The sequence below is a fragment of the Eleutherodactylus coqui genome, chromosome 8 (genome assembly GCF_035609145.1).
Source record: "Eleutherodactylus coqui strain aEleCoq1 chromosome 8, aEleCoq1.hap1, whole genome shotgun sequence".
Classification (NCBI taxonomy): domain Eukaryota; kingdom Metazoa; phylum Chordata; class Amphibia; order Anura; family Eleutherodactylidae; genus Eleutherodactylus; species Eleutherodactylus coqui.
The window spans coordinates 54,640,363-54,652,872 of NC_089844.1; the positions used below are offsets into that span (position 1 = coordinate 54,640,363).

At 43.9% G+C, this 12,510-nt stretch overlaps 1 long non-coding RNA gene across 1 annotated transcript; it reads right to left on the reverse strand.

The window, feature by feature from the left end:
• Positions 1 to 2,386: 2,386 nt before the first annotated feature.
• Positions 2,387 to 10,820, reverse strand: LOC136576384 (uncharacterized). Its single transcript, XR_010786358.1, has 3 exons — positions 10,554 to 10,820; positions 7,785 to 7,903; positions 2,387 to 3,033 (listed from the first exon to the last, which is right to left on the reverse strand). It is a non-coding gene; the product is annotated as an uncharacterized lncRNA (long non-coding RNA).
• Positions 10,821 to 12,510: the final 1,690 nt, after the last annotated feature.

Consider the following 12,510-nt stretch of genomic DNA (forward strand, 5'->3'; position numbering starts at 1 on the left):
CCTTACATTCTTTAGCTATCTCTTTACCTTCCATATTCCTTACTATGTTTTTGGCCATTGTCCATTCTGACTCATCCGAGGTGGCTCTCTTAGACCATCCATTACCCATGTTTCACTGGTAATCTATATGGGTTTTTATTAACCTTTTTCCTACTTATTTGAGGAGAGGGTAACCCCGTCTAAGGATATCCTGTACGGCAAGAGATTCTTGTCACAAATCGGACCCTTTTCCTACAGACAACATACAGTACAAGTGTTCCCGCTGCGTGACTAAAACTCAGACTTCACAGTGCAGGACCCACTTAAACCATATACACAGGTGTTCCCGCTGCATGACCCTAAAAACTCAGGCTTCACATTGCAGGACCCACCTAAACCATTGGTCCCTCGTCAGACACCGGAACACGTTACCAGTAGATTAGGGAAATTAGATCATAGAATAGCCACACTAGGACAATTATTCAACCTATTGATATTATTATGGCCTTTAAACACACTGAGTTACACATTCATTCAAACCTAGACAACGAGACAGCTTATTTGACAGGGTTCTTTGTCATATAAAAAAGACCGAGTTTAGACCTTAAATGAACCACTCAATATAAATGAACACACTTACGCAACTTTGAGCAGACAGAATCACAGAGACACAATGAGGGATAAGAATAACAGTTTCTTACCAGCCAGCTTTGTCCTCATTATGGGTCTGTGCATTCTGTCCGTTCGAGAGTAAGTCGGGTCACAGGTTCTGGTCACTCTGTCCCTGTTCCGGGCGTCAGCTGTTATCGGACCACACCGGTACCGATCTGATGACCTCGTTGCCAGGTGCCAAATTGGTAGATATGGAAGCCCGTGATGAGAAGATTTGCTAGCAATTATCTATCAATAGCATAAATTCACTCCATGTTATGTCAAGACACTTCTCCATGAGAACTCAATAAATTCTACTTTATTATCAAGATTGTCAACTTTTATACAGGAAGAAGAGGGCGTATCCAAATGTTGCTTGGTACAAAGATTAGTGTTACGTAGTTTACTGTTACAAAGGTGAAAATACTTATTGATCATAAGACTTATTGACATCTACCAAATATTCTCAAAGCTCTTAAGGCTCGTCGCAGACATAGAAATTACTTAAGTCAGGATATTGCTGTTGCATTAGACAATAGTTCTGCTATCGCTGTGTGTCTTCTCTGTTAACATAGCTTAGCCTTATTTAATTTGTCTGTTGACTTCTTATCTTAAAATCCTAGTTCCCGACACTACAAAGCATAGGTTTTAGTCTTCTATTTAAGGGTCAATAGTCCAATACAAGGTAAGAAACATACACTTATTGCATTCTGAAACTTAACACTTTAGATTCCATGACACTCTCAACCATACAACATGACGAGGTCTCAGCACTGGAACATGTCACAAGTATCTGCTGTTGAAATACTTATTTAAGATCTCCTTCGCACATACTAATTTTGGCCGCCTGCACACGAGCGGAAATCCCGCCGCGGGATTTCCGCCGCTGAAAGTTTGCATAGGAGTGCATTAAAATACGCACTCCTATGCAGACGGCCGCGGTTTGGCCGCGCAAAATCTCGCGCGGCAAACAAACCGCGGCATGTCCTAATTTTCTGTGGGGCACGCACTCACCCGGCCGCCGGCTCCGGTCTGCGCATGCGCCGGCTGCGCGGCAGCCGGCACATGAAAGAGCCGGGGCCGCCAGGTGCGGGTGAGTACGCGCTCGCCCCTGCAGGCGCTCGGGTCGGATCGCGCGGCGAGAATTCTCGCTGCCGGATCCGACCCGCTCGTCTGCAGGCGGCCTTTTGCAGTGTTTTTCATAGCGTTTTCTACAAGTATATTTGGTGGGTGTTTTTGTTACATTTGTATGATGCATTTTTTCTGCCCTTTTTGATGCCATGTAAAGAAGTTTGTGGCATGCTGCATTTATGGGGCACTGGGAGACACAAACCTAAAAACACTGTATATGAATCCAGGCTATTTCTGCATGCATAGAGCGACGAACCACATACCTAGGTGTATGTTCACATGGAGGAATTCGTTACAGAGTTTTCGGTGGCAAATTCCATTTCTATTTCCGATATGGAAACTAAATAAAAGTCATGTCACTTCTTTTAGTTACGGTATTGTTTCTGCATGTGGAATTCCAATGCGGAAGCTGAAAAAAAACATGTAACTTCTTTAGTTTTTGCAGGGCAAATCCGCGTGCAGACCAGTGGCAGAATGCTGCGGTTTTTAGAGGTGGAATTCGCCACGGAAAAGTCTGCAATGAAGTTCTCTGTGTGAACATATCCCAGGTGCTTTTTAAAAAAAAAAAATGCTGTTCATATGAAGCCCCTGTGAAGCTAAAAATCAAATAAATGGAGGCTAGTAATGAGAGAAAATATAAAAAGTTTACTGCAAGTAAGACAGGAAACACCAACATAAAACACAGTATTCGAGTGGTCCTACACAGTGGGTACCATTTTTTGTTACTCATAAGAGCCTCTTTGCTACATGGATTATTGATATATTAAATCATAATGTTGCTATATCCTTCTTTTAAAACAAAACGAGCAATTTTTAGCATTCTTTCCTTCACCTGTTGAGGTGAGCCAGGAGTTAATACATCCGTCTCTGATATAGAGACTGAAAATTGTGGTGCTGCTTGTGACTCATTTCCTGATTGGCCAATAAACAGGGGTCCAATCAAAAATAAGGATGGTCCAAATGGAGTTTTCACCTTCCAGTACGAGTGCAAAGTATCCCAGACCACAGTATAACTTTCAGTCTGGGAAGTAAAAACCCAATATTGAAATCCATAGTTCCCTTTTTGATACCCCCAGTGCCGTGGGGGAGAATCCGATGTGTACGCATGGTTAATCCGCTCCCATATTATCTTTGCTGGCCAACACGCTTCTTTAAATTCTGGCAATAATGATATATTTATCTCTTCGTTCATTTTGGACACTGATTCTTCTGTCCACAAGGTCTTTGGAGAAATGTTGGTCCAAAACAGGAGATTGTTGTAGCAAGATAAATCTGGGACACAAGACACATTTCATAGTTAAACATTTGCAATGAATGGGGAGACATACATACAATACATTTTTATGCGCTACGTAGAAGAGATTCTTCTATGTACCTCCCCATCCTGGACCAAGGTCCAGGTTTGATGGAGGTACATAGATGATGTTTACATTGTTTGGAGAGGGACCTCGGAGGAATTGATTGCGTTTCATAGTGAATTGGATGGCTTTTTACCGGAACTCAAATTTACGCTGGTGGCCTCAGAGGTTGTGGTGCAGTTTTTGGACATAATGGTTATCAGGCAGGGTAATGGGTTTACTACAGATTTATACTCTAAACCCACGGACAGGAACAACTTGCTTAGTTACACCAGCTGTCATCCACCGGCGATGATACAATCTTTGCCATGGAGCCAAAAGCTCCGAGTTTGACGGGTAACTGCTAATGCCTTTTTTGATGCTTGATTGGATGCCATGTGCAGGAAATTTATGCACAGTGTTTATCCACCTACTTTAATCACACGGCACAAACAACGGGCACAAACATTAGCACGTGAGCAGACCTTAATTCCAACTCAGAGGTCCCGCACCAATGATCGTATTCCGTTTGTGTCTACTTACGGGCCTTACAGCAAACGCATCAAGTATATTATGCACAAACATTGGCATATGTTATCCACTTGCCATCCCGACATCAGTGAATTTTCCAATTCGCCGCTAATGTCCTACAGGCGAGGGCGGAATTTCAAGGATCATTTAGTACGGACAGTTGACCAGGTGACTTCTACAAGTACACAATAAACCTTAATGCCCTTGAAAAATGGAAATTTCCCTTGCCTTGGCTGCGCAATGTGCAATAATCTGGTTAAAGGAAGTAGCTTTACCCATCCACACACTGGCAAACAATATCCCATAAAGGGGTGGTTTAGCTGCTGGTCCGCTTTCGTGATATATATCATCACTTGCCCGAGCGGACTTGTATACGTAGGGGAGACCACCAATGAGGTATGTAAACGTATAACAAACCATAAAAGCACAATAAGAACGCACAAAACAGATCTTCCAATTCCGAGACATTTTCTAGATTCGGGTCATGCGATCAATCAGTTGCGATATAGAATCATCGATACGGTTAGAGCCAGTAGCAAAGGCGGTGACAGAGAACGACAATTAAAACTCCTTGAGGCCAGGTGGATTCATGAGCTTGACTCATTGACTCCTAATGGGCTAAACATTGAGTATAATCCTCTTTTGTATGTTCTATGATGTGGTGATATGTAGTTTCAGGCTTAAAAATTTCTTGTTGCTCTAGATACAATTGCGGTATGAATATGATCATGTTTTTAATATATTTCTTTATGTTTTCACAGATGAACGACCTTTGGACGGATTGTGGGTTCGGGTATCGAACACTACCTTCACGTCTATCATTTGTGGCTATCGAGCACGCTTTTTACTTCTCTCTTCTATATAGAAGGAGAGTAGTCATGTGATGGGAATTGCATTATTTGCATTGTTTGATTATAAAAAAGCATCACCTTATATTTGGTCTGTATACTCTCTTCATTGATGGTTTGAATATGCATAATGGCATCTTAATGAGTAAATATAGATTAGAAGGGTTAATGATCACTTGAGTTGGTTTAAGCCACTTGGAGAGTAATTTCCCATTGCCATACGCCTTGCTAGGCAGTCTAATTGCATATTGGTATAAAACAAACTGCATTCTATGCCAGATAGAGCGTTGCTGCCTTCCCCCTTTTTCCAGTAATAAGGTAGTCCATTGCTGGTACTGGAATGAATGATGTGGCTACTATCCTATTTTTTGAGTGAGGATGTTATTAGTCCTCCATGATGAAGCTAAGCTTGGAGTGATCCGGTTCCATGCTTATCATTGCCCGATGAGACTGTATACGCATGCGCCAGCATCGGACAGTTGCCATAGTGATCCCACATTGGTGAGACGCACGGACGCACTAGCCGCGCATGCGCTGTAGATACGAGCCGGTGATGGTAGATCTTCTTCCTACAATGCCTTCCGAGTCACCGCGATAGCATGGTTGATTCCCGCGCCTGCACAGTACCCACACAGGGACGCAGCTCTTGGGCGGCAAGCATTGTTTTATTCCGCCAGGACACGTGAGGGGCGGTATGTGTGCCAGAGCCCCCATCCCGGTCCGTCCAATCATCAGGTTTGTTCTATGTTCTAATGTCATTTTATCTAATTATGTGTTAATAAGGTATAAGTTAATTGGTTGAGGGGTGTGTCTTGTCTGTATATTAAGTTGTGTTTGTGCACTGTGTCATTTAACTTGACAAAGACCACAGATTCGTAGGGGTGGAAATGTTGTTGTATGTGCTGGGTGGATTAAAGGCTTCTTTTGGAAATCATCTCCTTGGATGCTGCTTCACACTTAATATACATTTACTATCAGAGGTATGCATGCCTATAATAAATATCCTAACCACATTAAGTAATGCAAGGTTCTTGGTATACAGTTTGATCAAATCATATTGGCCCATCTACCAACGTCCAGGTGACCAAGCTTTCAGATGGGTCCTATCGCTAAAGCCAGGTGGTATAATCTCGACCTGGGAAAGATGGGTACCTAACTATAAGAATGCTCCTCTCTTGGGACTAAGCCTATAAATAATACCAGGGAAGGAAAGACCGTTCATATGGTACAATAGGAAGGACAGAAGGTAAAGGGGCGTCGCACGTACAAGACCAGGTGAAGGCAGCAACAACTCCACAATATCTGTAATTTAATCTAATTATATACCAAGAAGCTTGCATCATTTAATGTGGTTAGAGTATTGATTATAGGCAGGGGCGTAACTATAGGAGATGCGGTTGCATCGGGGCCTAGGAGCCTTAGGAGGCCCAAAAGGGCTCACCCCTCCATATAGGTAGCCTAGTAGTATGAGTAAAGAATTATAGTTGGAGAGCCCTGTTACAGATTTTGCATTGGGGCCCCGAATCTTCAAGTTACGCCTCTGATTATAGGTATGCATACCTCTGATGGTAAATGTGTTTTCAGTGCTGTTGCCGCTTTTTGGTTTCTGCTTCTATGTCATTATGAACTAGGGGTGTTGCTAGGATTGAAAAACGACGACGTGGATGCCTGCGACCTTTCCACAATGTTAATTGCGGAAGGGCTGTGAGTCAGGTGGCTTCCATTGACTTCAATGGAAGCCGTCCGCACGGAATCCGTTCAAAAATAGAGCACACTGCGATTTTTTTTTTTCTCCATAAGCAGTCTTCCGTTGACTTCAATGGAAGACATCTGCACAGAATCCGGCTTAAAATAGAGCATGCTCAGAGAATCCCAGAATGGTAGAGTTGGAAGGGACCTCCAGGGTCATTGGGTCCAACCTCCTCTCAGTGCAGGATCACTAAATCATCCCAGACAGATATTTGTCCAGGATTTGTTTGAAGACTCCCATTGAACGAGAACTCGCCACCTCCCATGGTAACCTGTTCCACTCATTGATCCCCCTCACTATTAGAAAGTTTTTTCTAATATCTAATTTGTGTCTCTCCCTTTCAGTTTCATCCCATTGCTTCTAGTCCTTGTACAAATGAGAATAGGGCTGATGCCTCTGCAGTGTGACAGCCCTTCAGATATTTGTAGACTGCTATTAAGTCTCCTCTCAACCTTCTTTTTTACAAGCTAAACATTCCTAGATTCTTTAACCGTTCTTCATAAGAGATGATTTGTAGACTGCTCATCATCTTGATAACACTTCTCTGAACTTTCTCCAGTTTGTCTATGTCTTTTTTAAAGTGGGGTGCCCAGAACTGGACACAGTATCCCAGATGAGGTCTGACCAAGGAAGAGTAGAGGGGGTATAATGACCTCACGTGATCTAGACTCTATGCTTCTCTAATACGTCCCATACTTCTGCATCACATTGTTGACTCATGTTCAGCCTATTATCTATTAGTATACCCGTCTTTTTCACATGTGCTGCTGCTTAGCCCAATTCCTCCCATTCTGTATGTGCTTTTTTAATTTTTTTTGCCCAGATGTGGAACTTTGCATTTCTCCTTGTTAAATACCATTCTGTTAGTCGCTGCTCACTGTTCAAGCTTGTCTAGATCTTTTTAAATACTCTCCCTCTTTTCCCTAGTGTTAGCTATCCCTCCTAGCTAGCATAAAATCGCAATTGATTTCCGCTCGTGGGCATGGAAACCCGCTTTTACATTGCATGTTATGGCAGGTATTTGCTGCGGAATCCAAAGGCGGACCCGCGCTTCGGATTCCACAATGCAAATCCATCCATGTGCATTGAGCCTTTTGGTGGAATTGCAGAACGTTATCACAGGCAACTAGAGATGAGCGAGCACGCTCGGATAAAGCAGTTACTTAAAGAGTAACTGCTTACTGGTCCGAGCAGGCTCAGGGGGCGGCGGGTGTTAGCGGGGGGTAGAGAGAGAGAGAAAGAGAGCTCTCTCACTCTGTCCCCTGCTACCCCCTGCTGCCCCCCTCCCCCGAGCCTGTTCGGACCAGTGAGCAGTTACTCGAGAAAAGCGATGCTCACTCGAGTATCTGCTTTATCCGAGCGTGCTCACTCATCTCTACAGGCAACTTAAACTTTGCTACATCTGTACAGTTGTGGAATACCCCTCACTAGAGATAGGCAAAGAGAGAAGAACAAAGCTTAGGTATAGGGAATAGAAATATGCAAGAGATTAGTATCAAAAGAAATGTTAAATCCACTTACTTGGTGGAGGGAGAGTGGGGAATCTCTATGACTTACCTCCTAAAGGCCTGGAAGATGGTAATTAGATCCCCTCTGGTAGTGGACACACAGTCAGACATAAGACATTTACTGCACACAGCAGGAAGGAGTTCGGGAAGATAACTTTTCTTTGTAACCTTCAGCACAGTTCAAGACAATACAGAATTATTATACATCAGCTCCTCATCCTGATTGGTTGTTTAATGTTTGCAGATTGATTCTATTGGATACATTAATATATACAGGAGTTGTCTGTTACTAATGACCTTTACATAGTCCATAAATGGCTATCAGGATGAAACAAGTCTTGGGTGGCCAAAGTTCAGTTCTGTCTTGTCAGGGAGTGTTTGAATATCCCCCGCCCTTGGAATGCGACCGATATAAATGGAGAATGTAGTATATAACAAAACAGGGCCAAGGCCGACCTCACACAGGCGCTCGAAAAAATGCTGTGTTTTTCAACGCAGCGTTCACTGCGATTTCAGCTGCGCTGACATTCGTTTTTGTCAGCGCTGAAAATGCCCCACAAATATGTTATTTAAAAAACATGATTTTTTTTTTTAGTGCACATAAAAATGAGGATTTGCACCCCAAAATAGATACCCCTGGTTGTCCTGTATTCAGAAACATACCCATTGTGCCCCTAATCTTCTGTCCGTATGCACAACCGGTGGCTTTCAGAACAGACATTTAGCTTGAAGGTGATTTAGGCCCCATTGCCCACTTGTAGAGCCCTTGAGCGGCCAAAATGACAGAGAATCCCCACAAATTACCCGATTTTGAAAACTAGACCTCTTAGCCCATTCATCTAGGGGTGTACTGCGTATTTTGACCCCACAGTTTTTGAATGAATCTAAGCAAAGCAGAAGAAAAATTTTTTTTGGGCAATTGCGTCATTTAAAAAACACTTTTTGTACAACACACATGTGAATGAAGACCTTCACCCCAAAATAGATACCCCCGTTTGTCCTGTGTTCAGAGACATACTCATTGTGGCCCTAACTGAATTCAGTATACACAACGGGGCCGAAACCGGGAGGAGCATTACACTTCAACTGTCTTTTGAACTTTTAGGTGAACGCAATTATCAATTCGATAACGGCGATCACGTGACCGGAGACCGCTCACTACGGCCCTCGGTTACTGCTTTTTTACAGCGATTTCAAGCAGTATTTTTGAACACATTGCACAGCATTTTGACAGCACCTTTTAATGAACCCCATCATTGTAATGGGGTGCATTTGAAAAAAAAACGTGAAAATACTGAATGGGGGCCTATGAAGGCATTATTACTGAGAGTGGACCTATGGAGGGATTATTACTGAGAGGGCACCTAAGAGGGTATTATTACAGAGTGAGGGCCAAGACCATGAGAGGCATTACTACTGAGTGGAAGGAATATTGAGTGGGGACACTTACTGTTTTGTGGCACTAAAAATGACAATTACTGTATGGGGCCTACGGGAGCACAAAAAGAGGGATACTATGTACATGTGGGCACCACGGGTGGCACTATCTGGGGAGAAAATATAAAGGTTGTGCAAACAAAGCCACGCTGTAAAACTTAGGGCTCATAGAGATCAATGTCAAATTGCGACCAGGAGAAGTCATTATGGTAGTCTGGGCATGATGGAGAAGAAAAGGGAAAGTGAGCGGTCAGAGGGGATGTCACCAATGACTGGAGAACCAAATATCGCAAACACAACAGCACTTGTGCTTACCTTATAAAGTAAGGGAGGCTCCTTTCGGTGTATGTTGCGAGCTCCCAAAAGGAGCCTAGATCTGTGACCCCTATACAGTCCAGCAAGAAATGATGTGTTGGAGCCGCAAAGCAGGGGACCCAAATACGTCAATTCATAGATTTAAAAGGAATTCCATCTTTATTGAAGCCACACACGGGCTTGATGCCAACGTTATGGCTGTCGCCGTAGCCTGTGCCAAGTCACCAAAGCCAGATACACAGATATATATATATATATATATATATATATATATATATATAGTGAGGGATTAGCGTTTAGGGTCAGTAGCAGCGTGGGCATCTGCGGCCAGAGACAGTGACACCGGGCAACAAAAGGTCCTTTAGTCCAGGCTTCGCCTGGGTTTATTGCAGCATACAACACAAATAAACCAGGCCTTAACTTCAGGCCAACATAAAATAATCACCTGCTCGTCTGAGCGCTTACTACACAGAGTCCGGCCCTGACTACTCACTTCAAAACGTCACATAGCCAGTCCGGTCCTCAGACCTGTGGAGGTCTCACCACACCCTCCTGGGTGTTGAGGTTAGGGGCGTCACCCTGTCAACCTCACCTTTGGCTCTCTCACAGCCCACACGCTGGGCTAGCCGGGCTCCTTGCTCCACAGAGCCCTCTCTCTGGCTCTCAGCCAGACGCTCTCTCTATCTCTGACCTGCAGGCCCAGGCTTTTTAAGGCCTGGTACCAGCCTCACCTGGTACGTGGGAGTGGCCATCCCACCCTTCGCTTTGACCACTCCAGGAAAAGCCGGCCCGGATTATGTGGCTTGGAGCCACCTACAAAACTATAACGTGTCAGTAACATACCGTTACTGACACAGAAATGCTGGCTTCCTCCACTGAGCCCAGGCCGCTCGGTGGCACGTATCCACCCTCCAGCACTTTGTCAGTCACTGTCTCACAATATATATATATATATATATATATATATATATATATATATATATACACACACACACACACAACACAAGTAAAATCTTAGCCAATAGAAACACAGCATTTAAAAAACATAATGATGAGCAGGTGTTACCTCACAACAACCGATAGAGCCCAGTTGCAGGTGTGTGTGATGGTTTCAAGACATCATGTGGGGCAGCCCCAGGTAATTAACCGCTTCAGTACTCAATTCAGTCACGCTGGCATCCAGTCTGAGTGTCTGCGCGTGTACAGGGTCACCTCGGTGTTATATATATGTATATACCTCCCCTCTGGCAGATAACAGAGACAATACCAGGGATGTTAACATGCGACCACCTTTTGCAATACTGCAACAACCGAAGGACCTGTGATGATGTCATCATCACATGATCAGTAGGGGCGGAGCTCAACAATGAGCAAAAAAGGTGGTGACTGAAGGACCTGTGGTGATGTCAGCGTCATGTGATCAGTGCATGCAGGGCAAAATCTATAGGAAAATGATAAATTGATGTATTTAACCCCTTCCTCACTGTGATATGCTGTTGCCATGGGAGCACGTATAGAATGGTACTGATGCCGTCAAGGTGTACAGGGCAGCAGCAGCGGGTTATTTCTAATACAATTGACATATATGTATAGCATTACTTATACCTTTATACTACATTGCTGAGATGTTATATCACACCACACTATTGCCGATCAACCTTATACAAAGGTGTAGATGAAAAAAGTGCGCTCATAACTTGCTCCAAAAGTTTAATTTTGATCTCAAAGTACATAAAGTGCAAAAAGACATCCCACATCTAGTACTCAGACATTATAATATCCCCGCTGTCACTATTCCACTGTTTACAAAGGTCCGCTCGTCGCCCCCAATGGTCGGGATCCGTCATCTAGTTACGACCATACTGCATGCAGCACCCTGCATCTGGGCATCTATGGAAAGCAGAAATAATTATAAACATGATTAAAAGAGCAACCCACAACATCACCCTGAGAGTTATAGTCATAGCAACAACCGTGTCTTATTTATATGGCGTACGTCAGGGGGTTATAATCTATATTCAACCCCCTAGGTTGTAAGGTGTCCAGCTGGAAGATCCACCGCACCCCAAGGAGACTTAGCTGTTTCTCCCTGTTGCCACCAGGTATAGTTGAAGGAAGTGCGACTATGATCCTGTAGCGGAGCTGACTCACCGAATGCCCAGATTCAATAAAATGCTTGGGCACTGGCAGGTCAACTTTGCCAATCCTAATGCTACTCTTACGATTGGCAATGGGTTTGCGTATTTCTGTGATGGTTTCTCCAGGCTGCACAATTCAAGCAAGGAACACAACCGTTTCTAATCGGCGCCAACGTGCGCTGTGAATCATTGGAAAGTTTTGTTTTTAACCCTTCACAATCCAATTTTGGATTCAGGGTTTCCTTTGGGGCTTTCTCTTTCTGCCATTATAAAATTCCGCCATCTGCTGGCTAGAGCCAGTACTGCGGTATGTGACATTCTGGAGAGGCCAACCGACAACAGAGCGACCAGTAATCTACAGTAAGAATACCCTGCCGGACGTCTTCCGACATTGGAGCGGTACAGCCTTCAATCAGAATGTCTTTAGACATCAGACAGTGGATTGGAAAGGGTTAAAATTGTGCACCAACGTATCTTTAAAGTTACAGCCCCTGCAGTATGCCATCATGGGAGGCTAGGCAAACTCCACTACATTGGGGTGGCATCCAGACAAAATGTGCCAATGTTTGTTGATAATACGTTTCATGCCCCTACTAATAGGCACATAAGTTGCCACAAACGGGATACATTGTACTCCCTGATCTGGCGCTTTTGTGCGTAAATCCGTGTGTAGGGACGTCCCGTGTTTGATTATGGACATGTCCAAAAATTGCAATGAATCTCTTGAAGCCACCATAGTAAATTTTAACTCAGGGCGGATGTTATTCAGCCCCTGATGGAATATACTCAATTGGCCCTCCATCCCATTCCAGATGAAGAACAGGTCATCTATGTACCCCCACCACATCTGGACCAAGGTCCAGGATGGGGAGGCACACAGAGACG